Source organism: Puma concolor, chromosome E3, assembly GCF_028749965.1.
Source record: "Puma concolor isolate L17-30 chromosome E3, mPumCon1.1.hap2, whole genome shotgun sequence".
NCBI lineage: Eukaryota > Metazoa > Chordata > Mammalia > Carnivora > Felidae > Puma > Puma concolor.
Window position 1 is genome coordinate 21,890,168 of NC_141682.1, and position 27,659 is coordinate 21,917,826.

The 27,659-nt window shown below is 49.7% G+C and overlaps 1 protein-coding gene and 1 long non-coding RNA gene across 2 annotated transcripts in view; one reads left to right on the plus strand and one right to left on the minus strand.

Annotated features, from left to right (window-relative positions):
- Window positions 1–27,659, minus strand: part of HS3ST4 (heparan sulfate-glucosamine 3-sulfotransferase 4) — a 402,056-nt gene that overhangs the window by 187,885 nt on the left and 186,512 nt on the right. The gene's annotated exons all lie outside the window — the stretch shown is intronic.
- Window positions 26,920–27,659, plus strand: part of LOC147573045 (uncharacterized) — a 334,969-nt gene continuing 334,229 nt past the window's right edge. Inside the window, exon 1 of the long non-coding RNA XR_015245619.1 lies at window positions 26,920–27,151. This is a non-coding gene — a long non-coding RNA (uncharacterized LOC147573045). The remainder of the gene's footprint in view (window positions 27,152–27,659) is intronic.

Below are 27,659 nucleotides of genomic sequence, written 5' to 3' on the forward strand. Positions count from 1 at the left end.
CGTATTCTTAGAATTCCAAGCCCATCCACAGATGTCAAGGATTTGTCGTTCGCATGACATGACTGTGTTTTCCTCAACAGCGCCTGCACATCCAGAACGGTGGGGGGAAGGCCAAGAAGGGAAGGAAAGAGGCAGGTCACTTTATTATTTTTAAAACAGAATTTATAAGCAGGTGCGTTTGTATTTCTTACCCTAGGCCAGGCTCCTCTCCTGCCAGATCGATCTGGCTCAGAGGTGAGGCTCTTCAATAGAACCTATTCCAGGAATCTTGGGGGCTACTGAATATTTGAAGGGTACAGGCTTCCATGAAGAGAATACAAAAAAAAAAAAACAAAAAAAAAAAAAACAAAAAACAAAACAGAGAGAATAAAGCATTTCATACCGCAGAGCAGTGGTTCTCAACCGTGGGCGATTTCGCGCCCCTGCGGACATCTGGCAACATCTCTAGTCATTCTTGGTCATCACAGCTGGGGTTGGGGGGGGAGAGAAGGCTCCCGGCCCCTGGTGGGGCGATGCTACAGTATCCCGCAGTGGAGAACCCCCCACCCCGACCCCACGCACACAAGAAAGAATTCTCTGGATGCATGTCAACAGTGCTGAGGTCGAGAAGCCCTGCTTTCAAAGGAGTACCTCTGGTTTCAAATTTTTCTTTTTAATTTTATCTTTGGAAAAGCGACATTACTAACTCTCAGCCTGTCCGTGAAATGCTGTCTCTAAAACATACTCCCGTAGATTGCTTCCTGGGGGAGCCTCCGTAGCTCCCGGCCCCTTCCAGAGCCGTGCGAAGCCTTCAGCACAGCACGCAGGAACGTCGGGGACCTGGACCGGCGACCTTCTCCTGGCCATCTCCGTCCCCCCTCAGAGCCAGTCCTCCCAGACTTCCCGCATCGCCCACACCATCCTCGCCCAGCCCGGTTGAGCCTTTCCTCTCTTCGCTACCTTGCAAACCTCTGCACCCCCCAGGGCTTTACCGTGTCACCTTCGTCACCCTTCTGGAAACCTTCACTGCTGAGAGTAGGGCTTGTCCACCCACGGCAACAGCGTCACTGGGGGATTTATTAGGAAAACAGAATCTCCGGCCCACGCCACGGACTTGGGGAAGCGGATCCTGCCTTTCGAGGTCCCAGGAGTCCCGTGTGCCCATTAAAGTGCGAAAGAATTCTTGCCGACAGCGTGAGCTGCCTGCCGCAGCTTCTACGCTCGCACAGCGTCCTGACCAGACCCCCAGACTCACAGATTATTTACTGTGCGGCAAGTATTTGTGCGTGTGTCTGTCTTTCTCTCCACTTGGTGACCCTGATCTGCAGACGGATATTTTATTTATGAATATATCACTGGCATCAAAATAGAACAGCCGCTTAGCAGACACCCCATATATTACAGCTAAACCAACGAACAGTCGATCGATCCGTGATCCCCCCTCCCCACCCGCCCCCCAGTCCCTGCCAGATGGAAAGGCGGTTTCCTCCTCCACACAGCCGAGTCCAGGGTGGGTCCGGTGCCAGCTGCGGGGATACGATCACATCTCAGCAAACCCCGTCCGTGGGTGCTTCGGATAAAGAAGACTCACGCCCCAACCTGTTAAATCCCAATGAAGCTTCCACTGGTGCTGGGTTCTATACTTGTCACTAGGGATGCGGCCATGCAGAAAACATGCCTGACCCTACTCTGGCCGGGGCGGATATTCTGGATATGGAGTGAGAAATGAGCCAGTAGTCACAGGGTGCAGAGTCCTATCAGAGGAGAGGCCTGGGGCGCTTGGGAGCAGGTGTGATGTGTGGGGCTGGGTGGTGCACCTGCTCACAGAGCCTTCTTCCTTGAAGGAGTGAAATTGCAGCCTAGGGGTAAAGGGTAAATAGGAATTAGGCAAGAGAGATGGGGAAATAGGAATTAGGCAAGAGAGATGTAATGGGTTGACAGAACTCGTGGTATTTCGTGATAGAAATAGAAATGCACGGATGATCTCCTTATGACGATCCTCTGGACCCCCTTCGGCCGCCTTCGCATATCCTTTGCTTGACTAGCACTTTCTTTCCTAGCTGTTTTTGAGACCTCCTGAATCAACGGCCCTCCTTTTTTTTTTTTTTTTTAATATTTTAAAATTTTTATTTATTCATTTTGAAAGAAGAGAGAGAGCAGCAGGGGAGGAGTAGAAAGAGAGATGCAGAGAGAGAACCCCAAGCAGGCTCTGGGCTATCACAGCGGAGCCCAATGCGGGGGGTCCAACTCACGGACTGTGAGATCGTGACCTGGGAGCCGGACCGAGAGTCGGACGCTTAACTGACGGAGCCAGCCAGGTGCCCCTGAATGGACAGCGCTCTTAAGCCAAGGCTCAGAGGGCCTTTCTAGGCTCTCTAGGAGGCTGGTCGCTGCTGTTCCCGAGCCCCATCGTTTACTGTCTCCTGCTCATTTCCGTAAGGTCGTTCACACTGCTCACGCATTCACACGACTCACTCACGTACTCATTCCGTGTAGGTATCCCGTCCTTCCGCAGGCCAGACCTTGGGGACGCAGAGGTGAGCAACGCACACAGGACAAAACCAAACCAAATCTGCCTCCCTCTGGACTGCCAGGGGCTGGGGCGCAGGAGATGGGGACAAAAGAGGGGACAACTCCCAGGGGACCCTCACAGGCTGGGCTTGGCCCCTACACCCGAATCCTTCTCCGGGTGCCCCACCTGCCCACAGATCCACAGCCAAGGCGTTCAGACTTCCCTGCCTCCTCCTCCAGTCCACTCTGGTGATGCCCACTTCTGCATGACCAGAAATCAGGGTGGGTGGGCATTGTCCAGGGCGTCGGTATTCGTGATTTTTCCGGTGCTATCGGGCATGATGAAGCTGCCTTCCCTGACCGATAGCGCTTAGCTGGTCGACTCAGCCTCAGAGATTCATTCTGTAATTTGGGGGCCTCAGAGGAGGAACGTCTTCGTATTTTTCAATACAATAAACTGCAGCGAGGTCACTATTCATTGGTCCTAACGGCTTCACTATCACGGAGTCCGTTATTACCAGGCATTAAGTTACCTATAATTACTTTGTTTTACTCTCCATTTTCGCGAGACAAACCATTCAGACTGGGCAAGGCCGAAGCATCTTTTGCCATCTGTTTGTGAGTTAAACAAAGCTTCCACCCCAGAGCACGAGCCTTCTCTACAACCCTGCCTGGGCGTCTCATCGGGCTTCTTGCTATGTGCCTCCTTGCTGAGAGTATTATTATAATAATGATCTTTATCAGGGATCAGCAAACCAGGGCCTGGGGGCCGTTCCGGCCAGCCCCCCTGCTTTATTTCTAAATTGAATTTTACTGGAGAGCGACCTTACCCGTTTGTTTACTTCTCGTCTCTGCTGCTTTCTTGATAAAACGTCAGAGCTGAGCAGTTGGAGCAGAGACGAGGCAACGCTCAAAGCCCCAAATGTGTCCTATCAGGTCTTTTTACGCACAAGGATCGCCAACCTCTGCGTAATAGCTCAGGTTTCCGTAGCTTGAGTCCGGTGCAAAATCCTTTACGTGCCTTGGGTCCTACAATCCAGGAAGATCCCACTGGACTCACAGGGACGGCCCCACAGTCCGGGTTCGAGCCTAGCTGGCATCGGCTGTGTCCGACTGACGCCTCCATATGCCTCTTGAGATCTGAACCGTGTGCACTGACTCTCACGAGCCCCGGAACTTTGTTAAATGAGACACGTCGCTTTGCCTCATGGTGCGTGTTTGTGCCAAACGGGGCATGATCAAACCTACTCGGCAGTGCCGTGCTGAGTTAGATGGAGGATGGCAGGTGGAAACACACGGAATCTCCGTGAAACGTCCTCCAGTGGTTACTTCCCAGGTGACAGATGTCCACCTGTATGTAGATGGCGGGTTGTGTCTCCTAATGCCTCCCTGGCTGAATCCACCCTACGGGGGCTTCTGGCTTCCCTCAGTTCTCCAAGCATGGCCCGCAGCCCACCCGGGAGCTTGTCTGACGTGCGCAGTCTCAGGCCAGCCTCGGACCTAGTGATTCAGTTCTGCCTGCTAACACCATCCCCAGGTGACTGGGTGAACATCAAGGTTAGGGACGCCCCGCTGTAATCCCGGCTCTGATGATCCTGATGGCGATGCCATCAGACTGTGCCGGCGCTGTGGAACATTTCCATAACCTCACCTTTTGGCCAAGTGGACTCTCGTGCTGGTTTCCTCTTTCATCCTTTCAAAAAAGGCACCCCATTCTGTCTCCCAAGACTATGTGGTTGGACTCTGACACCTTCCTTGCTTCTTGGGGCCCTCCGCTCCTCAGGACGCGTCCTCTATACCTTTCCCTATATCCTCCGCACCTTCTGCAATGTGATTTCTAACGCTCCCATGACAATCTGCTCTTGGCACTGAATATTCTAGTATACCATGTCAGGTATATATAGTATATATACTATATATATGCCCCCTGAACATTCACAGAGGTAAGTTATTGCTGTCCTCCCATGTCTGACCTTGAGCATTTATCCTCATCCTGGCTCATATTCCTGATGCCCCAGCCAGCCTCCTGCCTGAGATGGGACACTCGGGAAAATCCTTATGGGCAACACAAAAGATACTCACCCTCACCTTCAGGTGAAGATGCCCTGTCCCCGAGAGTCCGGACTACGCCTCCCACGGCCCCAGCTTCTAGCCCAAGGCTCAGCACCAAAAGATGCCCGATCAGGGCACCCGGGAAGCTCAGTTGGTTTGGCATCTGACTCTTGCTTTCAGCTCAGGTCACGGTCTCACGGTTCGCGAGATCGGGCCCCGTATTATTTGGTGTCTTGGATCCCTAGGGACTTGGCGGGGTCAGATGTCACGACGCCCAAGCAGACGCAGCCAGGCTGAGCCTGCACTGTTTGCCGACCTTCCCAAATCAGTCAGACCTTCTAGCACAAATGCCAGTAGGTTTCTCTTCCCTCTACCCACACCTATGATTCATTCTCTCCCTCCCCTTTTCTATCACAAACACACATCTGTTCCGACTTAGGATAACTAAAGGAAAATTAAATGAATCTGTTTCGTGTGTCTCCAGGGTTATTTATAGGACTTTAATACAGGCTGATACAAAATAAAGAAATAAAGAGAGAAATAAAAATAAATTATCTTCTTGGGGAGCCAAGCAAAGTTCAAGGAAGGGGAAAACAGTCATGTCCTTCGAGCTGATGAAGTTGTAAGCGCCTTTGGTTTATCACCGTCTTTCTCCCAGGTCCTGTGAAAATCAATGAAGCCTGTTGGATACTGAGAGATCGATATTAAAAATACGCACTTTGCAATGCAGAACATGTACGCCGTGCGTGCATTTCAAGGGGTCGTCGGCATGCCGACGGAGCAATCCTAATCAAGCACTCGGAAGAGAGTACATATTGACTGTTGGGATCAGGGCGTCGCGGGTCCTTCTCTGGCAACCCCTTCGATTTCTCTCCGAGTGCCATGTGCTGCCCAGCTGTGGCCGTGCGGCGGGCAGCTAAGGCTGTGGGTCGCTGATGAACCTTCAGCGTGTGATGAGATCTTTCAGAAATAGGCCAGAGACAGAATGATAACCTCCAAAGGAAGTGGTTCAATGTCAAGATCAAAGTTATCCTCCAACGTGGGAAAATAGGAGACGTGTTCTCACCCAGGCGTCTCTGGACTCATCTCCCCGTTTACCCTCATCCCCGCTGCTGTCTGCCCACCAGGCTTCCCTGGAGGGTTCCCCTCCATCCCCCACTCTGACCTTGGCTGATGTCTCCATTATGGCCACGTTCTGCCACCTTCCACGCAACTGCCAGCACAACCTTATTAAGACAGGCACTTTATTGTATTGCATTAGTGCTTGAAATCTAAGATTTGGGGGCAGTTCATGAGGAATCGCCTTGATTTTTACCTTCCCCAGGAGCTATCCCCAAACACTTCCTGGACACCAGTCACAGTGCTGCTTAACACGTCTTGCACGGGGAACAGCTAGTTGTCAACATTCAGATCTATTTTCTCTCTGTCCTCATTTTTGGATTTTCTTAGGCAGATACAAATGTTTCTTGTTTTTTTTTTTTTTTTTTTTTTAACATTTATTTATTTATTTATTTGGAGAGAGAGAGAGAGAGAGAGATGTACCGTGAGCAAGGGAGGGACAGAGAGGGAGAGACAGAGAGAGGGAAGGAGAGAGAGGGAGAGAGAAAATCCCAAGCAGGCTCCACACTGCCAGTGCAGAGCCCAACGCAGGGTTCGATCTCACAAAACATGAGAGAGATCGTGACCTGAGCTGAAACCAAGGATTTGGACGCTTCCCCAACTGAGCCACCCAGATGCCCCTGAATGTTTCTTTCCTGTGATCTCATAGGATCCTTCTATTTATTACCCATCATTTACTCCACAGTATTACAGTATACTTCATACCTGTCTGTTGGCCATGTGTCTTCCCCCATTGGCATCCAAACTCGTTGGGGACAGTGAGTTGGCTGTGTTTACTGCCCTGACCCCTGCTCCCCAGAATTAGTGCCTGGTACCTAACAAGCCCTCAAGATATATTTGCCGAACGAATGATTAGGTGAAAGTCTACTCTCCAGGCTAGACTGTGAGCTTGCTGAAGTTCTCCCATTCATTCCACATTCTGGGTACACAGTTAAATGCCTGGCACGGGGCAGGAGTCAAAAACATAGCGCTTTGGGGCGCCTGGGTGGCGCAGTCGGTTGAGCGTCCGACTTCAGCCAGGTCACTATCTCGCGGTCTGTGAGTTCGAGCCCCGCGTCAGGCTCTGGGCTGATGGCTCAGAGCCTGGAGCCTGTTTCCGATTCTGTGTCTCCCTCTCTCTCTGCCCCTCCCCCGTTCATGCTCTGTCTCTCTCTGTCCCAAAAATAAATAAAAAACGTTGAAAAAAAAAATTAAAAAAAAAAAAACAAAAAAACAAAAAAACATAGCACTTTGCTGAACTGAGTTGGCTCAAAAGGCACTTTGCCCGGGAACTTACCAAGGGGTAAGAGCCTTCATCTCTGTGTACAAAGCCAGATTAAAAGCTAAAACGGGAGACCGCCTCCCACAAAAAAAAGGGGGGGGAGGAAGTCCTCAGTGACGATCAAGGACAAAAGATCCCCAAATCTCAACACCCCAAATTGGCAATTATGCGTCTCAAGCTTCACAATTCCATTTATGAACGTAAATCCTCACCTTATCTCAAGGAAACATGCTGCAATGTCAACTCGATTTTAAAAGACCTTTATAGTCGCCACAACTTTGATATATACATTTTACTGTGGCGCCATTTGCACTGCTGAAGTTACAGCTGAGTCAGCACTCGCAGTAGGAAATCCATGTTCTGGGGATTTATAACTCAGCCATAAACACTCAGCTTCGGCTTTGGTGATAAAAAGACAAAGACTGCCCCGATGTGCAAAGATGCCTAAGCGAACCCTCTGGAGCTGTCCCCCAATGGGCTCAAGGGGAAACCATGGGTCTTCCTATACAACTACGATTCTGAATCGACATCAAGGAGAAAAGATCGTTAATGAGGCATGTAACCTTCACCCATTTCTCAAGGAGCGAACCCCGGGACGTGCGCTTGATTTTGTAGACTCCCCGACTCTTGAGTAGTTATTCTCCCACTCAGCTCACGTCCAGGCGGTCACCAAATCCGACAGAGTCACCTGCGGTGCGTCTTGGGTCGTAACGCACCTACGATCACCTGGGAATCGTTATGACAGGTAGTAAATCCTGGAAGCCCAGGGTGGAGCCTGAGAGTCCGCGTTTCCCACGAGCTCCCAGGTGACACCGATGCCGCCGTCCCAGGGACCACTCTCTGCGGAGCAAGGTACTCCGGAGACCCCATCGTGCCTCCTCCTTTGCATCTCTCCTCTTCCTTAACGCAGACCCTTCCCGTGTCACACCCGCCCTGTTTACCACCTGCCCTTCAATCTGCTTCTCCGCAATCCTCTCTGCCTGTGCTTCATCCCTCACTGTGTTGCCAAAGCAATTTTAGGGGACGAGTCTGATCGTATCACCAGCTTAAAACACTTTGTAACCCAGCGTTCCCTTCCCCTACACAATGAAGCCAGAATTCTTTAGCTGTCCCTAGCTGTGCTACCCATGTCCCCACAGACAGGGTGAGTCGTCCCCTTCCCAGTCTTGCCACTTTCTATATGCCTCCATTAATTCTGTCAAGAGTTTCTCATGGTTGACCCATGCATCTGTCCATCTCAACTGACCGTGAGGTCTTAAAAAGTTAAGAAGAATATTTTACTCAGCTCAGGGTCTGCCGGTCAATAGAGAGTTCAATACATGCTTGATGGCAGGAGGGATTAATAAATTAAGGAGTTTATAATAAGCGCTAACATTTATCGAGCATCGTCTCTGTACCAGGCGTTGTGCGATATGCCTCCCATTTACCAACTCACTGAATGCCCAGAACATCCCTGAGAGTTACATATGGTGAGCCCCACTTTACGCATGAGCAGGCATAAGGCTCCGAAAAGCCAAATTAACTGTGCTGAAGATGGACAGTTAATCAGCGGCAAAATGGAATCGGAACTCAAGTTTTATTACGATGCTAACATTCCTTCTCTTAACTGCTAAACTATCTGGAAAGGCTGACGGAGGAAATGAATGAAGACAGGAAGGAAGGAAGGAAGGAAGGAAGGAAGGAAGGAAGGAAGGAATTTCTGGTGCCCATGGGGATCTGTGAAGCCAGGCAACCTCTCCCCGCAAGTCAACAAAAGTACCCTCTTCAGATGGCCAAGTGCGAATATAGAGAAACAAAAGGGGTGATTTATGCCTCTGGTTTGCTGCTCTGACCTCTGGCAGCTCAAAATAAGATTTTATTTTATTTTATTATTTTTTTTTAAATTTTTCAACGTTTATTCATATTTTGAGAGAGTGTGAGTGGTGGAGGGGCAGAAAGAGAGGGAGACAGAATCCGAAGCAGGCTCCAGGCTCTGAACTGACAGAACAAAGCCTGACGCGGGGCTTGAACTCACAGACCGTGAGATCATGACCTGAGCCGAAGTCGGACGCTTAACTGACTGAGCCACCCAGGCACCCCAAGATTTGATTTTATTTATTTTTTTTATTTTTTATTTTTTTTCAACGTTTATTTATTTTTGGGGGGACAGAGAGAGACAGAGCATGAACGGGGGAGGGGCAGAGAGAGAGGGAGACACAGGATCGGAAACAGGCTCCAGGCTCTGAGCCATCAGCCCAGAGCCTGACGCGGGGCTCGAACTCACGGACCGCGAGATCGTGACCTGGCTGAAGTCGGACGCTCAACCGACTGCGCCACCCAGGCGCCCCAAGATTTGATTTTAAAAAGCAAATGCCGGGGTGCCTGGGTGGCTCAGTCGGTTGAGCGTCCGACTTCAGCTCAGGTCACGATCTCACGGTTCGTGAGTTCGAGCCCCGCGTCGGGCTCTGGGCTGATGGCTCAGAGCCCGGAGCCTGCTTCCGATCCTGTGTCTCCCTCTCTCTCTGCCCCTCCCCCGTTCATGCTCTGTCTCTGTCTCAAAAATAAATAAACATTAAAAAAAATTAATAAAAAAAAAAAAAAAAAAGCAAATGCCTTCAACTGTCACTTCAGCTCCCTGACGTCGAAATGAAGAACATGAAGCTGAGCCCCACTGGCATGTGCCGGACCCCAGAAAGTCAAAGAGCAGGGAATATGTTTTACTTCCAGATATCGCTGAGGTGCGAGAGACCAGAAATCCCAGACATCCAACACCCATCCATCCTTCCTGTCACTCACGATCCATTTGTTTATTCGTTTATCCGTTCCTTGATCCATCCCAATGTTCATTCTCTCATTCACCAAATATTTATGAAGCCTTCGTATGTTTTGGGAACTGCTTAAGTGCTAGCCATATGACCAAGTTAGCAGGGTCACAGGACTGTTCCCCAAAACTTTAAAAAATTACCTCTCAACTGATACTAAGATACACAAAATTTATTCAGGCAAAATGGTGGGTCAGTGTGTGTGATGTAATGGATAGGGGTGGATGGAGGTCGTTCCAAAAGGAGGTAACAACATGCGTGTAAGACCCGCGTGAGGGCAAGAAATCCCAGCATGCTCGAGGCGTCGAAGGAGTTCAGGATGGCTGAACAGAATCGTACAGGGAGACAGGAATAAGGGAGAAAGACAAGGTAAACATGTGGGCAAGAGGGGCGCCTGGGTGGCTCAGTCAGTTGAGCGTCCGACTCTTGATTTCGGCTTGGGTCATGATCTCATGGTTTGTGAGATCAAACCCTGCGTCGTCAGGCTCTGTGCTGACAGCACAAAGCCTGCTTAGGACTCTCTCTCTCAAAATAAGTAAGTAAACTTATTAAAAAATTAAAGAAAAACAAATGTGGGCAAGATTGCGCAATATCCTACTCGGCGTCTAATAATTAAAGGATGTCACTAGCTATGTGGATCCAGAAAGGGTGCCCTGAGGAAGGACTGTGCTAAGTTGAGGGAGCTTAATATAACCATATTCATATTTATATCAATCCATTTATTTTTATAGGCCAATGATAAAATGAGGAATCAGGTATGAATTACAGCACTCAAATATGGGGGTACAAATACAACATACACACATACCTATATGCATCTCTCTCTCTTTCTATCCTCTTCATCTTTTTTTTTATATTTAAAAAGAATTTTTAATATTTATTTGCTTTTGAGAGAGACAGAGTATGAGCAGGGGAGGGACAGAGAGACAGACAGGCAGACGCAGGCTCCAAGCTCCGAGCTGTCAGCACAGAGCCCGACGCGGGGCTCGAACTCAAGAAGCGTGACCTCATGCCCTGAGCCGAAGTCGGATGCTTAGCCGACTGAGCCACCCAGGCGCCCCCTAGTGTAAGACTTTTAGCATTTCCCTGCTGCCTCAAAGGCTCTCTTCCATCATGCTCAGCAGTTGGCAATTTTTTTAAAGCTGCCTGCGACCCCATCCGCCTAGAAGCACCACACTGACATTTTCCCGTGGAGTCTGATGGCCTCCCTTGCATGTGTCCAGGAGATATGTCGCCTCGGTCCCCGTCTGCTGCACCCAGAGATCTCTCCCTCACTGATTCTCCAACTGGGTGCATTGAAGGGGGTGACCTTCCTTCTAAGGTGGTAAGGAAGGACCCGCATCCTCCCCATGATGCAACTCTACGGACCAAATCCCCTCCCCCACGTAAGGCTTCGGCTTTTGAATAAAAGCCAGAAAAAAATAAAAGGGCTGGGTAGGCAATATCAGTTTTCTTCCTGCCAGATCCCTCCCCTGAAGAAATAAGGACTGAGCTGAGAATCTCCCTGGGTGGGGCTGGAACAGGAGAGAGAAGGAAAACGGGAAATGCAGAAAGAGGAAACATAGCTGGATATCCATATAAACATATAACCATGGTGTGAAGTGGATACAGACAGAGACTCAGTGACAGACCCAGTAGATAGTAGACATATCCATATGACAAGATAAAATAATGTTAATATACTTGTGTTTCCAAGCTTCCCCTAATCCCTGCAGGCAAAACACATTTTTCCTGTTTCTCGAAACTCTCAGGAAGGCCCTGCCCTGCCACTTGGGGGGTTTTAAAATTGAAAAGCACCCGGCTGGCTCAGTCGGTAGAGCATACGACTCTTCCCAACCTCGGGCTCGTGAGTTCAAGCCCCACGCTGGGTATACAGATTTCTTCAGTAATAAATAAATTAAATTAAAAATGGGGGAAAAAGCAAAAGCAGGGACAGAAGACCAAAGGAAAAAAAAACCCCAAAAAAAAAAAAAAAAAAAAAAGCAGGAGTAAAGCAAGGACCGAAGAACACCACTATGTAGTTTAGGACGAGTCGTACTAGAGAAGCTCTTTGGCGTGGGCGCAGTGAGTGGGAGGGAAGGAAGGAAAGAAACTGCCCGCTAGGGAGGATGTGAACTCCAGGGAGACAGGGATCCCCCATTATCACCACATAGGTGCCACCACGGGGTCCCCGTCCTGACTTCCTTTAAAAAGCAGATCAGATTTCAAAGGCAGGGTATCCTAGTGGTTCTCAAGCAGCTGTTACTCAAGTGACAGAGCGGGAAGAACACGGAGTCCAGACTGTCCCGGGACACTGTTACAACATTCAACCTCTCTGAGCCGATCCTTCCCCGGAAAACAGCTGCATCCCAGGGTTGTGTTACATGAATCCACACACCCATCAAACCCGGCACAGAGCACCCGACCCATCTCCCTCTGATGTCTCCCGAAAAGTCAAGAATGCAGATTTTCATGGGTTAGGATAAACGAAGTAAAAAAAAAAAAAAAAAAAAAAAAAAAAAAAAGAGAGAAAGAGAAAGAAAAAGAAATTTTAAACAAAATACAGAACAAATGACAGAGCCTCATTCTTTTTAATCTTAATATAAATTCTAATAAAGTGGTGAGGTACAATAGGCATAGAAACCAATTTCTGCAAACACCCCTGCTGATAAGTTATTTATTCATTTATTCGCTCATTCCGCTTTGATCAATGACCAGAATTATACCACAGTGGTGAAGGATCTGGGCTCTGGAGCCAGACAGACACAGCGTTTGAATAAATATCAGCTGTTTCTGTTGATAATAATATAAATACTACCATGCATCAAGCCCTTTGTGAGTGAGGATATTATAAAGATATACACTCTCCTCCCACCTCAGAATTGCTCAAAATCCAAGAAGGAAGCTCCGTTAAGAATTCTTTCCACTGCACGTGACAGCACTTCTCGTGATGCGTGGCCAAGACCACGAGAACGCCTAATCCCTTATTCAGCAAGGAGTTTGAAAATACGTGGTCCTGGGGTTGGTCTGGCAGCTGCGGGATCTCCGTTAACACGCGTTATCTCTCCACTCCTTCTTTGTTGAAAAATTTATTTATTTATTTTGGGAGACAGCAGGAGCACGAGTGGGGGAGGGGCAGAGAGAGGAGAGAGAGAACCCCAAGAAGGCTCTGAGCTGTCAGCACAGAGCCCAACGTGCGGCTTGATCTCACGAACCTGAGACGAACCAAGAGTTGGACGCTTAACCGACTGCACCACCCAGGTGCCCCTCTGCTCCGCGCCTCCTTAAGTACGTTGACTCCTTCCACAGGATGTAATTTCTATGCACGCTGCTATGTGTGACCATAACGAGGCTGCCACCGAAAGAGGGAGGGCCAATTTCGCCTTCAAGACAGGAAAAGGAAGAAGGGACAATTTGAGTGGGGTCTTCTCCTAGGCTTGCCCTTACCACAAAGAAGCAAAGCACCTTTCTAGGAGTCATTCAACATACTTGTCTTTCAACATACATCTCATTGGACAGAACTAGGGCGTACGTCTTCCCCACATAGTTCCAGGGGAGGCTGGTCAAGTCCACTTTGAGTTTCTTGGCTTCTACAGAGGGTAGGTGACAGAATGTGTTGGGTGAGCCAACTACCAGTGTCTCTCTGAGAACCTTCCAGCATACGGCGGCAGCTGAGACAGAGGGGGGCACACTTACACTGGGACAGAGGAGGGATGCCCTAGTCTGCTTTGGGATTTCCAGAAAGATCACAGGGAAGGCAACACCGGAGCACTCTGTGAAAGAAATGAACGGTTGTGTCACCCGGAGGCGGAAGGACGGGACCCTCCGCTCACTGAGAATGGCAAATTGCAAAGACAGGGAGGTGGGAAGAAGGTCGTTAAGTCAGAAGGGCGAGCCGGGAGAAGGTTGAGGAAGAAAGTGTGGGACAGAGAGGGGTCGAGCAGTCAAACAGGTCGGGGACCCCACTCGGTCTTGCTGAACAGTCCTTTTCAAGACAAGAGACTGCCTTCAGAGAACCTGGGAGGATTTGGGAAGACAGACGAACACAGGGCCAAAGCACGTCGACAAAGAGCCTGGTCAACTCGCCCCCGTCAGGAACTTCCTAACACTGTTCTCTTTTGTTTGCATTATACGTGTGCTTACAGTTACCTTCTACTAATGGCAAATGGCACCGTGCATTTGAACGGCACTGCGCAGTCTTACTTTGATTTATGCAAATCTTCCCAAGTTGGGAGGTAATTTGCAGAAAAAGCTGGGGTCAGCAACGTCACAGGTGGCGCACCGCACGACAGAGCTGACTGAGACCATCCTCCGTGACGTCCTTACGTTGTACAACCACGAGGGTGGCGTGCGAGTGGGGAACGTTGGGGAAATCTCGGTTCGCTACACAGGGAGTCAGTCCTCTCCAGAGAGGGGCGATCCCATCTGTTTTACACAGACTTGCGTGTGAAGTACAGGAGTTGACACGTGCAAGGAGCTTAGAATCGTGCCTGGCCCATAAATGAATATTCAGTATCCGAGTGCAATCAGCATTATCAGCTTGGAGGCACGGTGAGTTCAAGGCTAGGCGACTGAATTCAGGAGGTGGGTCAAGAGATTGTTAGTGTGATATAAGCGCAGCAGAAACGACGAGAAACGTCTGGGGACACTGAGAAAGAAGGATCTGCGGGTCCTCGTGCCGCAGAGGCCCGGGCGAACGCCTCCCCTCCCTCTGCCGAGGCTTGAAGCTGTCTGAGCCCCAGGCTCACCGTGACAGAATGCCAGCTCTTCCCTGCACAGACTTACTCAGAGGGACGCTGTGCACACACAGATAACACTCCCCAAGCACATTCGGTCCCAAACGAGGTGCCTTGTCATTTTCAGAATACCCACTTGTCACACACAGCGAGAGCTCTCATCTGCTAAGATGAGAAAGGGGAAGGAGGAAAAAAAGAAGGAAAGAACTTGAACATAAACTTTAAAAAAAAAAGAGACCCCAAACCTTGGTCTGAGGAACGTATCAGCCACAGAGCCCCTTGAACGAGCCAGCCTTTCCAGGAATAGACTCCGGCAGCTCATCCAGGCAGGAGGGAACAGGAGGGAAGAAACCTAACTCGGTGGGTGCCCCCCCCCCCACCCCACCACGGTCCTGCAAAGAGGCCAGAGCCCACGGGAATTAGGTAGCTGGCCAGAGGCCGCCCAGCTAGGCTTTGAACCAGCCCACATTCTGGCCAGAGGCACCTGCGAGCCGAGATTTAGTGCCACTAAAGATCGGATAAAGGAGGTCTCGAAGGCAGAGCTGAACCCCACCGTACTGCCTTTGACTTCGTCATGTTGACTCACCCAAAACACATCGCTTCATCTCTAAGGGTCAAAACATCGTTAGCATCTTCCTAATGGAGCGTGTGGTACATCAGACAAGCAGCAGGGTCCAGGAGTCCGATTACGTGTTTCAATCCTACAAGAATCTCTAACAAGCGTCTGAAATGCTGCCGGTCAGGAGCGGGGCGCTGAGGGGCGTGAGGTCCACAGCCGAGCCCAACACCCCACAGCCCCTAAGACAAATCACTCACCGGGGCTGTTGAGTGTTAGTCCCACCCCCTCCCTTCCCTCGGGTCCCTCGGTCTCCTTGGTCCCTGCCAGGGACTGCACTGGATGTTTGTGTCCCCCCAGATTCACGTTATTTGAAGCCCCGTTGCCAGTGCGATGGCATTTGGGGGGGGTTGGGGGGGTGGGACCTTTGGGAGGTGATTAGTTCAGGAGGGTGGAGCCTCCACCAATGAGATGAGCACCCTTATAAGAAGACACACTGGGGGTGCCTGGGTGGCTCAGTCGGTTAAGCGTCCGACTTCGGCTCAGGTCACGATATCACGGCTCATGGGTTCGAGCCCCACATCAGGCTCTGTGCTGACAGCTCGGAGCCTGGAGCCTGCTTCCGATTCTGTGTCTCCCTCTCTCTCTCTCTGCCCGTACCCCACTCATGCTCTGTCTCTCTCTCTCTCTCTCTTTCAAAAATAAGCATTAAAAAAAATTTAAGAAGACACACTAGAGAGATGCTCTCTCTCTCTCTCTCTCTCTCTGCCTCATCAGCCCTCTCTCTCTCTCTCTCTCTATGCCTCGTCAGCACACAGCAAGAAGTGAGCCATGTGCAAACCAGGAAGAGGACTCTCACCAGACACCCAATCTGCCTGCACCTTGACCTTGGCCTCCTCCCCCCACCTCCAGAGCTGTGAGAAATACATGTCTGTGTCTGCAAAGTCACAAACAGTATTCTGTTGTAACTGCCTGAGCTGACGAGCACAGCCACTGTCTCTGCTCTGATATTCATCCCTCCCCGGTCCACCGCCTGGTCCTGTCTCTTGTCCTTTGACCGTCCCGCTCTCCACCCACCGTCGACACAATTTATCAGGGATCTTTCTGAAGCGCGGCTCCGATCATGTCACTGCCTGTGATTGAAACTCTCAATCATCCGCCGCCGCCCTCACATGCCATCCCCAGACCTGCACTGTCTGATCCTTGTCTACCGGCCAAGCTTAATATCCGGCCTTAGCCCATTTATCCTTCCTTCTGGCCACATATCCACCCACATCACGCTACCTTCTCAGGCCCTGGTGCCTGCCTTGGTACAGCTTGTTTCCACCGCCCCAAACACACACGTGCCCCGCCCCACCCATGTGTGCTTCCCCTCAGCTGTGGTCTCAGGCACTTTCTAGAGGGATCCTCACCAGCATATTCTCCTGTCACAGCCCTGATCCCACTTCCCCACATTACTGATCTTCTTTTCTGCCTCCCACGCCAGACAGAGTCCAGGAGATCTGCTTGCTCATTTCTACATCCCTATTATCCCATAAGCCGGTATGCAGCAGGTGCAAAATTGAGGCTCGCCGAATCAACGCGTGACCATGAGACTCGATGAATTCTGTACTGGAGTGAAATACGGACGGTATGGGAGGAGCAGCCCTTCCAACTTTCCTTCTGTAGGTAAAACAGAGGCCTCCAATCTACAGAATTATCACAACTTCACAAAAAATGGAAAGGACTCCAGGAATATTTCCCTCCTGGAAACTGCCCGTTCTGCTTTTCGAGCTGCTTTGGGTTTACCATGCGTCCTCCAACATCGATGATTTATTGACTTCTTTGTCTAGAGCGGAGGACAACTTCGTTTGCATACTGCATTGCTTTATTTCAGCCGAAATCAGGCTTAAAATAAGAAATCACGCCTGCTGGGGGGCGTCTGGGTGGCTCAGGTGGTCAAGCATCCGACTTCTGCTCAGGTCACGATCTCACAGTTTGTGGGTTCGAGCCCCGCGTCGAGCACTGTGCTGACAGCCCAGAGCCTGGAGCCTGCTCTTGATTCTATGTCTCCCTCTCTCTCTGCCCCACCCCCCTGTTGGCTCTCTGTCTCTCTGTCTCTCTCAAAAGTAAACATTAAAAAAAAAAAGCAATCACTCCTGCTAGGAGTGACCCACATTCACAGAACAGAGCCTTTGAACATCTGATGAAGTCCAGAGCGCTCCAAGGGAAGCAACTAGAACGGCAAAGAAACTATGACCAGGAACAAAACGGAACGAGCTGACGTTACCCACTTGAGGGAGGCGCTGCCATGCCCTTCAGAAGGGCCACGTGGAACGTATCTGGGCTCACTGGACAGCTTCAGAAGACAGAACAAGGACCACATGAGCAGACATTGCGCTGGCTTAAAACCCGGAAGCAATACCTTGTCACTGAAGCCCTTCCCTCGCACTGCTCTGGCCAATGACAGCAAGGGAAGGCAAGGTGGCGGAAGGAACCCCGGATGTCACTGAATGTGTCCAAGCAGAGCTGAGCTTCCACACTTCAAGAATGCCACCGAGAGGCGTACATGACTTCTATCGCCTTTGCCAATCCAACGCCCATCATCTCAATGGTTCAATATACCCACAATTTTGATTTAAGGACTTACTCTTTCATCGTGGGTGGAGACAGTGGAGCTGACCCCCATCTCCAGGCTCTAGAAGTGGGTGTGTGACCACAGCAGAGCCATTCAAAATACCTCATCACCACGGCCACTGTGATTGGTCCATGAACCTGCATGTGACTCAAGGGTGACCAATGAGATCCCTCCCTGGGATTCTGTTCTGGAGGGGTTGCTGATCAAGAAGGACATCAACCTTGACCCAAGAACCATCCACATCTTCCACCACATTCCCTGTGAACCCTGAAGGAGCAAGCTTTTAAAGAGGCAAATGAGATCATACTGTCCCCCGATTTAAAAATCACCGATGGCTTCTCATGACACTTAGAACCTAAACTGATCATGGCCACAATCCCTGCACTGTCTGTATCTCTCACCTGCTCTCCCATGACTATGAGCTCAAAGCCTTCATGGTCTTACTCACCGCCATATCCCCAAGTGCCTAAAACATACAATAAGCCCCTAAGATGGGTCTGATGGATGAATTAACAAATGGACACATCGATCAACTGAAAACAGGACCTAAACTTTGAAAAATAGGGACCTGGGTGGCTCGGTTGGTTAAGCGTCCGACTCTTGGTTTCAGTTCAGGTCACGGTCTCGCGGGTCGGGAGTTCGAGTCCCACATCGGGCTCTGCACGAGCAGAGTCCTCTCTCTCTGCCCCTCCCCCACTCGCACTGCCTCTGTCTCTCTCTAAATAAAGTAAATAAACTTTTAGTTAACTAATTAACTGAAAAGGAAAGTATCTCTGAAAGAGGGACAGGACTTCCAATGCCATCGTTTGAGCATATGGACCCACCTGAGGCTGTCTCCTCCTGGACTTTTCAGTTAACCAGGCAAATAAGTTCCACATTTAGCTTAAGCCGGCTTGAACTGGGTTTCTGTCACCTGTGACCAAAGAACCCTGACTTGCACCAAGGGGGTCCATACAGCCAATGGGTGGAACCTGACCACATGATTGCTCTCCTCCTCCGTTTCAACTCTCCACCAAACAGATTTGGGGAAGCTTTGGTCACAGTGGTGAAGGCCTCCTTCGTGTATCACTCGCCGTTTGTTTAACATGGCCCGTTATCTGACAAGTATGTGACAAATAAGATAAGGTACAATGAGACACAGAGGGGCCTGTGTCCAGAAAGCTGGGGTCAGACGTTTATCAGATGTGACTGAATTGGCCTGTATTCACCCTGTGCCTGGAGGTGTGTGTGTGTGGGGGGGGGGGCAGGGGGTGAAGGTGGGGGACACCTCACCTTTACAGGAACCACTGGGCCCCATCTCCTGCCTGCCCTTAAAACAGAGAGGTCTGATCTCTTGGATCAGTTCTGACCCAAAAGAGAAGCAGTCAGTTCTAGGCTCGCAGCATCAGGCCCTACTTGCCAATAGGCTGGCCTGAACCTTGTTCCTTGGTTTGGGTCTCGGGATTTTTCCTGGCTGGTTCCCTAGGCCTGAGTCTCTGGACCTTCTTAGTGATGATAAAAGCAGTAAACGCTTGCCTTTAGTTGGTGTTTTATCGCCGTGCTCTGCTCTGAGTCCTTTTCGTGTTTCTTAGGTTATTTCACTTTCACGATGATCTAACAAGATAGGTACCGTTAGCAGCCCCATTTCACAGGTGAGGAAGCCGAGGCAGAGAGTCTGTCCATTTATTCATTTGTTTGTTTGTTTAAGTAGGCGTCACGCCCAACGCAGAGCCCAGTGCAGGGCCTTGAACTCACAACCCTGGGATCAAGACCTGAGCTGAGATCAAGAGTCAGCTGCTTAACCAACTGAGCCACCCAGGTTGCCCCCAGGCACGGAGAGTTTAAATGACTTGCCCAACGTCGCTAAGCTGGAACGTGGTGGAATCGGGATGTGAAGCCAAGGTGCCCGGCCCCAGAGCCTGTGCCATTAAACATTCACCCTCTAACAACTTAGTTAAGACTGTAAACATCTGTGGTCGATGGGATTTCCCAAAGAGGGATACAACCTTATCTCCCATCCCACACGCTTTTCTCACAATGCCGTTCTGCTATCCCTCCCATTGAGGACTGGCTCATATGTTCTAGGTTCCTTGAACCTAGTCTCCATACCTAGCACCGTGCCCAAACTAGCTCACATGGAGGGATCTCATGGAGATACCACAGGCACGTAAGTGTTCCATCTGACACCCCAGTTGAGGTACCAGCTGTACCCAGCATCGCCCTCAGATGGGCGAGTGGGGATGCTTCCAGCTGTTTCCTGCTTGGGGTCCCTGAGTCACCCCCAGCCTTTTGAGTCTTTCCAAACGAAGCTCTAAGACCTCGGGGAGCACAGACAAGTCCTCCCAAGTTCCTTGACCCGCAGAATGCATGAGCCTCATAAAATGGCCATGGTACGCCCCTAGGCTTTGTACTGGTTCGTTACACAGCAATAGTAAGGGCACATCACCCCCGTCTACAACCTCGTAGACAGCCGGTCTACAGAGCTCTGCCTCTGAACAGCATCCGGTTCAGTCCCTAATACCCAATGACAGGTTCATCATACTCTGCTAGCCTGATGTGTCACCTCATCATCTCTTGGTGGACCTCCTGAGTGCCAACAGCCAGCTTCAATTCCCACTTCTTGTCTGTAGCCAGATCGTCACGACACCGAAATGTCACCAGCTAGACTGCACCTGCTCTCACGTCTTGAAGCTGTTTCTGACCCCTCGAGGTGACCGGCAGATCTCAGTTTTCTGTCTCATTCATTCCTCTCCCATGCAGCCCCATCCATGTTCAGGTGACTCAGTCACGGTTCAGAAATGGAGCTAATCCGGCTTCTTTATCTGCGAGATGGAAAAAAATAGAGACCCCCGCAAAATGAAACAAAACGGGAGCGACTGGCATCTCTTGAACCCCTGATGGACGTTACTGGATTTAACCCTCATACGTTACCCTGTGTAATATTAACTGACTCCGTTTTATAGGGAGAATAAGACAGTAAGTCATTTTTGGTCACACAGTCGTATTAAGCTGCCTCGGTGTCCCTCTGCAAGGTCAGATTTTGGAAGGTTGTAGACTAGCTATATCATGGATTCCAAGACGGAAACACCACTGGGCTCTTCTCTGGGCAGAGATCTACCTGATTTCCCCCTCCTGCAACAGCCTTGGTCCAGATCTCCTCTACCTTGAAAACACACCTCCCATCATCGACACATCTAGGAAACAAAGATGGCCCTTCCTGGCGAGCTGGCACAGTGGGTGTGGCTAAGAAGATCTACGGTGGGCAGGTCCTCCAGATGCGTCACATTCCAGAATGTAATACTTTAAATCTGTGTTCTTATCCTAGGATAGGAGACAATACCAAATCCATCTTTGATGAGCGGACAGTGCCTTTTCTTGGACGGAAATATAGAATGGTGGTTACGAGAACAGCCTTTGGAGTGAAACAAACGTAGAACACAGGCCCTGAGGCAAGCTGCAAAATCTCCAGTCTCCTTTATGAGCAAAGCAGTGATAACAGGACTCATGTCCTGGGGTTTTGTGAGGACCAAACGAGATAAACGTGCACACAAACTAGAACATAATAAAAGCCCCCTCCAAAAAAAGGACTATTATCATTGTTATCATAATAGTGATAATGGAATGGATAGTGGAAATGGAATGGATCCTTATCAAACGGGAAGGAAGCAGAATTTCACCATATTCTAGAAAAGCCACCAAATGGTCTCCAACTCCAGCACAAACAATCTCTAAAATTGCACAGAGAGGCAAGAATGCCACCTCCCAGATCCCCAAGTGTTTCATTCACACGATCCCAGCCCTTTATTGCACCCAAGTTGCTAAGAAGCATCTTGATGCTAATCATTCCTGGCCATCTCAAGATGCTTATTCACCCTGCTCGGGGTTTCAGTCTTCTCTGGGAAGTCTGCAAGACCCAGCTGCTGACCCAGAGGCTGGAGGTGGAAGGCCCGAACTTCTTAGCCCCCGGTCTTAAAAAAGAAAAAAAAAAAAAAAGGTTAACCAAATGATGGTATCAGAGTCCCCATCCTTCTGGCAAACAGGAGAGTCCATAAACGCGCGAGAGAAAAGATTCAATTGTAATCCGACTAATGCATCTCCAGAAGGGTTGCTATCTGCCGCTGAGCACTCCCCATTAAAGAAATCAATTTAGCATTCGACTTCTCCTCCTGTGGCGCATATTGAAGTGGGATCTGACAAGGATGGAAAACAGATTTGTGTTAAATACTGCCAATAAAGCGTGTAGCTCAAGGTTACAGCAGTCAACAGAAATCCAGTGCCTCGGAAACCCTGAGACCCTCATCCATCAGCTGGAGTCAGCAGCTTTAAAAGGAAGCCGGAGGTCTGGCTCAGGAAGGGGGAGGGCACTTATGGAGACTGGGTAGCTGGGGCCACGGTAGCCTGAGATGCTGCTTTTGCTCGAGGTCCTTAAAACGGGCCTGAGTTTCCAGGCCCCCGAGCATCTTGGCGGCTTTTCTTGGCTGCGGTGGCTGTCTCTGGTTTTTGCTTGCCCGCTCTTCTTTTTCGATCGGCAGTACCCACTTTATCTCGGGGAACAGTTCCTCGTCTATGTCCAAGTCCAGGAGATTTGGGGGAGATGCACCCCACCGCTCGCTCTAAGGAGAGGTAGGCAAGTGAGTTCAGCCTGCCCAGCCAGAGCTCAGCAGAACCCTGACCTCAGCTTCCGGGATGTTCGCAGCACCCAGGAAAGATGAGTCAGAGCCGATGCGACTCAATCTTGGAATTTCCTGCAACTGCCTGTTAAAAATAGTCATGTTTCTACCAGGGTGGTTGGGAAGACAGGATTAAGGCCTGAAGCGTCTGGAAGCCATCTTATCATAATAAGAACGGAATCAGCCCAGAGAAAAGAGATAAGAGATGGACAGAGATCATCCAAACTCTGATTCGATTATTTGAGCTCCTAGAATTAGATTATCTGAAGAACCATCACCTGCACTTTTCGGATCCAAGACCCATTAAGTTCCATTTTTCTTGGTTTTAAACCAATTTGAGTTGGGTTTTTGTCTTTTCAACCAAGACAAGACCTAACAGTTCCAAGATAGCTGTATAACCCGGATGAGGCAGGCTTGTTTGGACAGCACCAGCTCTCTGTGGGGCCTAAGTAAAGGCCACCCTCAGCAATTAATCACATCTACCAATCGGATCCAACTTTCCAATGTATTAACAACACACAGGCACACCTCGGAGATGCTGCGGGTTCCATTCCAGACCACCGAAATAAAGCAAATATTGTGATAAAAGAGTCTAATGAATTTGTGGGTTTCCCGGAGCACGTGAAAATTATGTCTATGCTATACTATAGACTATTAGGTGTGCAATGGCAATATATCTTTAAAGAACCAACATACCTAACTTAATTAAAAATATTTTATTGCCGGGGTGCCTGGGTGGCTCCATCGGTTGAGCATCCGACTACAGCTCTGGTCATGATCTCACAGTCCGTGAGTTCGAGCCCCGCGTCGGGCTCCCTGCTGACAGCTCGGAGCCTGGAGCCTGCTTCGGAGTCTGTGTCTCCCTCTCTCTCCGTGCCCCTCTCCTGCTCCTGCTCCGTCTCTCTCACTCTTTCAAAAATAAACATCACAAATTATTTTATCGCTAAAAATGCTACCCATCGTGTGAGCTGTCAGCAAATCATAACCCCCGATCACAGACCGCCGCAACGAATATGATCATAAAGAAGTCTGAAACTTCGAGACAATTACCAAAACGTGGCGCAGAGACACGAAGCAAACAAACACTATTGGAGAAATGGCGTCCACAGACTTGCTGGACGAGGGGCTGCCACAAAACTTCAGTGTGTAAAACACAGTATCTGGGAAGCACAATTAAACAAGGAGTAGTGACCAAGGTATGCCCTTATGGGCATATTATTGAAGATTTCACACGATTTCTGGGATCCCAGAGCAAAGGAGCAGGTGCGGATGACGGTCCACATACCCACTCGGGACCCCTCACCACCTCTGGGCCTTGTGTTCTGACTTCCAGTCTCACAGCCGCCATCTTTATGGGAAGGCGGCCCCAGGATTCAGAATCCTGCTCTGCCTGTGCCCACGACAAGCCAGCGGTGCCTGGAAACTAACATGTCCCTGGGGGTAGCCTTTCACCATTGCAAGGATGATTCGAAGGGATTTCCTTTATCCCACTTCCCAGAGATTCCCCCCCCCCACCCCGACACACACTCAGGATTAAGTTTTAGGCACCCACCACGATAGCTGGCTTAGTAATGAACCCCCAACCACCTGTGCCCCCTCCTTCCCTGCACCCCCTCCTCGCTCTCTTGTGCTGTCCCTGCACCTTCTAAGTAAACTACATATATTCAGTCATTGTCTGGGTCACCTGATTTCCCATAAGCCACCTTTTACTGCCCTAAAGGCAATTCCCCGCCGCCCCCCCCCCCCACAAAGCTTTCCTTCCTTAGGGCCACCCACCCTTTCACAAATCCCCTTTCATGATCCTTAGAAATTCATCTCTCCCCTCAGCCTGCAGATCTCAAGAAGCAAAACAAAATCCTAGAAGCTCTCACACCTCTCCCACCCACCCCCGAAACGTATCAATACATTCCTGCAGCAAAAATAGATTTCTTCCAGAAGGAAATGCTGTTGCCACCCAAATATGATGTGCCTATAAATACCAGGGCCAAGTACAGCAGCAAGCCGCCTTGCTGGTGTGAAAGCTGAAGGCCAAAGGCGTGTGGCCCACAGTTCTCCAGGATCTGGCCCCCACCTGGCTCATGTCTCGCCCCTCTCTGCCTTCCCTTGGCATTCTATGCGGATCCAGCAACACTGAATTAACTGCTCGCGATTTCCCTAAAAATAGGCCAGGCCGTCTCTTTCCTTCTGCCTTTTTAGACGCAGTTCCATCCGCCTGAAATATCTTGTGCTCGCAGGGGCTCCTGAGGACCTGCTTCTCACTCCATCCCAACTCCAGTGTTCTAGGCCTTTCTCACTCTAAAGAGAGCGAGCTTGGGAGTGGACTGCCTCCGAAGACTGAGCTTCCTTCTCCAGAAGACCTCAACATGATCAAGAGGGGCCAGCTGCTTCAGATGGGGCTGGAGATTTGAAGTGGTACCCAAAGTCCCCAACAAGGCACACGCATTATCTCAGGTGTTTTTCCAGGCGTGTTTAGGTGATACGTTAACGACAGCCGTAGTCGTATTAAAACTCACAGTAAGCGAGATGCTTTTTCTCAATTTCCCTTGATCCTTTCTGGCGACAGAAAGAAGGCTTAATTTTTGTTATTCATAGGTCTTTAACACCTAACATCCGCTGATCTCTCATTTTTAAACGGCTTAGAAAAAACAGTATTGGTTTCTCGTGGTATTACGTTTATAATTCCCTTCTACTTAAGGTCATGATACCTTTTGTTTCTTTAGCATTGATATCAATGATGCCAAGTTTTCTTTTAAAATTTTTTTTCAGTTTGTTTATTCTGAGAGAGAGAGAGAGAGAGAGAGCGCAGGGGAGGGACAGAGCGAGAGGGAGAGAGAGAATCCCAAGCAGGCTCCTCACCGGCAGCACAGAGCCTGATGCAGAGCTCGAACTCACGGACCCATGAGATCATAACCTGACACAGCATCGAGTTGGACGCTCAACCAACGGAGCCACCCAGGTGCCCCAATGTCAAGTTTTCATATAAATCTAAACAAAGTTATTAAGTATATGTTTAAACATACATATACACATGCATATACATGTGAAATATGTACTATTCTATGTATCACATGATATTTATGTATATTATAATTGTAAACACAGAATTAACCTGTATTTAAAAAAATTTTTTTAATGTTTATTTATCTTGGAGACAGAGCACGAGTGGGGCAGAGAGAGAGGGAGACACAGAATCGGAAGCAGGCTCCAGGCTCTGAGCTGTCCACACAGGCCGGACACAGGGTTCGAACCCACAAACCATGAGATCATGACCTGAACCGAAGCCGGACGCCCAGCCGACGGAGCCACCCAGGCGCCACGATATATCATTGCGTGTGTATTCACCACAGGCACTGCTGGGACAGGACCAAAATTTGCGAAAGTGTTAACTCATACGAGTTAAAACTAGAATAAAGTGAACCATTCTATTGAAAACTAGAATAGGGTTCGGTGGCTACCTCTGAGATGCCTGCCTTCCTGGGTACACAGGGAGTGACCCATGGGCAGAGTCCAAAGCAGGTGGGCCCCCAGATATCCCGAGGCAGCAAACCCTGCGACCCTGGCTCCGGCTGGTCTTCCCAGCTGGCTGCATAAATGATGTGGGAAACAAAGGCAGAAGGAAATGGCAGATAAAATGAAATTTCCTTATAACCAGCGGCCCATTGACAGATACTTGAGGCCGGCAGAGTAAAATGTTTCTCCAGGAACCTCCTACTGTCTTAATGCTAATGCTTTGCTAGAGGGAAAAAACCTTAGCTGGACAATAGCGAGGCCTCCACTATCCAGTTTTCTTTAGTGCAAGAAAATCTCACCGGAAACTTCTCCAGGACTTTCCCTACCGCCCCACCCCCCCCCACCCTCCCGCCCCCAGTCTATAACCAGTCTCTCTTCATGGTCTTGGGACAGCTCTTCCTGCCCACAGGTCCTGTCCCGTGCTTTCATAAAACCACCTGTCTGCACCGAAGACCTCTTCAAGAATTCTTTCTTGGTCATCAGCCTCAGTTCCCACGAACCCCACTATCACCCCCAAAACAGCCTCACCAATAAAGGCCTTCAGAAACCAGGTAATCATTTGAACTTGGCCTGTTCCCTTCTTCCTGGGGTGTCCAAGTGGAACTTCACATTCCTGGTTTCTTTCAGAGTCCAGAAACCATTGTTTTACCTGCGCTGGGCTCCTCTGAAGTTCAAGGCAGAGGAAGAATCCCGGCTGTGATGTAGGACAAAGGCTCTTCGGTCTTTGATAAACAAATGAAGCTAAAGATTAAAGTCATTTTCTGATCCTCCCTTCAAGAGGCAGCCCCAAAGCAAACCAGACAGACCTGGCACGAAGCCGCTTTTGACATCGAGGCTGAAAAGCAGCGAACAGGTAAAGCCTGTCGTTTTTTGGTTCTGAAATGTGGCTTCGAGATATGCAAGATGGGGTCTTTCCCTTCGTAACCTTTCCGATCCCTTGTCGTCACTCAACCAGCCTCGTTCAAATGCATTTATCGAGCAAGCTTGTATGAGCCAGGCACCGTTTTCGCAGCGGGGACCATCAAGAAACCAGAAGCACAAAGTACTACACCTCAGCAGCCTGTACTCCAGAGATTCTAGAAAGGGGGGACAGACAGTCCGAACATTAATAAATGAAAAGATAGTTCCAGAGGAGGTGAGGCTCTTTATTTTCTTAAAAAAAATTTTTTTTCAACGTTTATTTATTTATTTTTGGGACAGAGAGAGACAGAGCATGAACGGGGGAGGGGCATAGAGAGAGGGAGACACAGAATCGGAAACAGGCTCCAGGCTCTGAGCCATCAGCCCAGAGCCTGACGCGGGGCTCGAACTCACGGACCACGAGATCGTGACCTGGCTGAAGTCGGACGCTTAACCGACTGCGCCACCCAGGCACCCCTAGGTGAGGCTCTTTAAACAATAACAGAGGAGGGGCGCCTGGGTGGCTCAGGCGGTTAAGTGTTTGACCTCGGCTCGGGTCACGATCTCACAGCTCGTGAGTTCGAGTCCCATGTCGACGTCTGTGCCAACAGCGTGGAGTCCGCTTCGGATCCTCTCTCCCTCTGTCTCTGACCATCCCCGGCTTGAGCTCTCCATCTCTCTCCCTCATAAATAAACAAACATAAAAAAAAATGGTTAAGATGGCAATTAAAAAAAATAAAGAAGAGGACTGATCAAAACATATCGGGGGGGGGGTCACATGTGTCCACATGGTGGGTGGGTTAGCAGGGGCGATCGGTGATGATGTCTATGATATTTTGATCTGAAACTTGAGTAATGAAAGGAGCCAGCCTTACAGGAGCTGAGGGAGGGTGGCCCTGGTAAAGGGAGACACGGGTGCAACAGTCATGCCCATGGCACTCTTTGAATTTACCTCTTCCTCATCCCGCTTCCTCAAGGACCGACCCTGT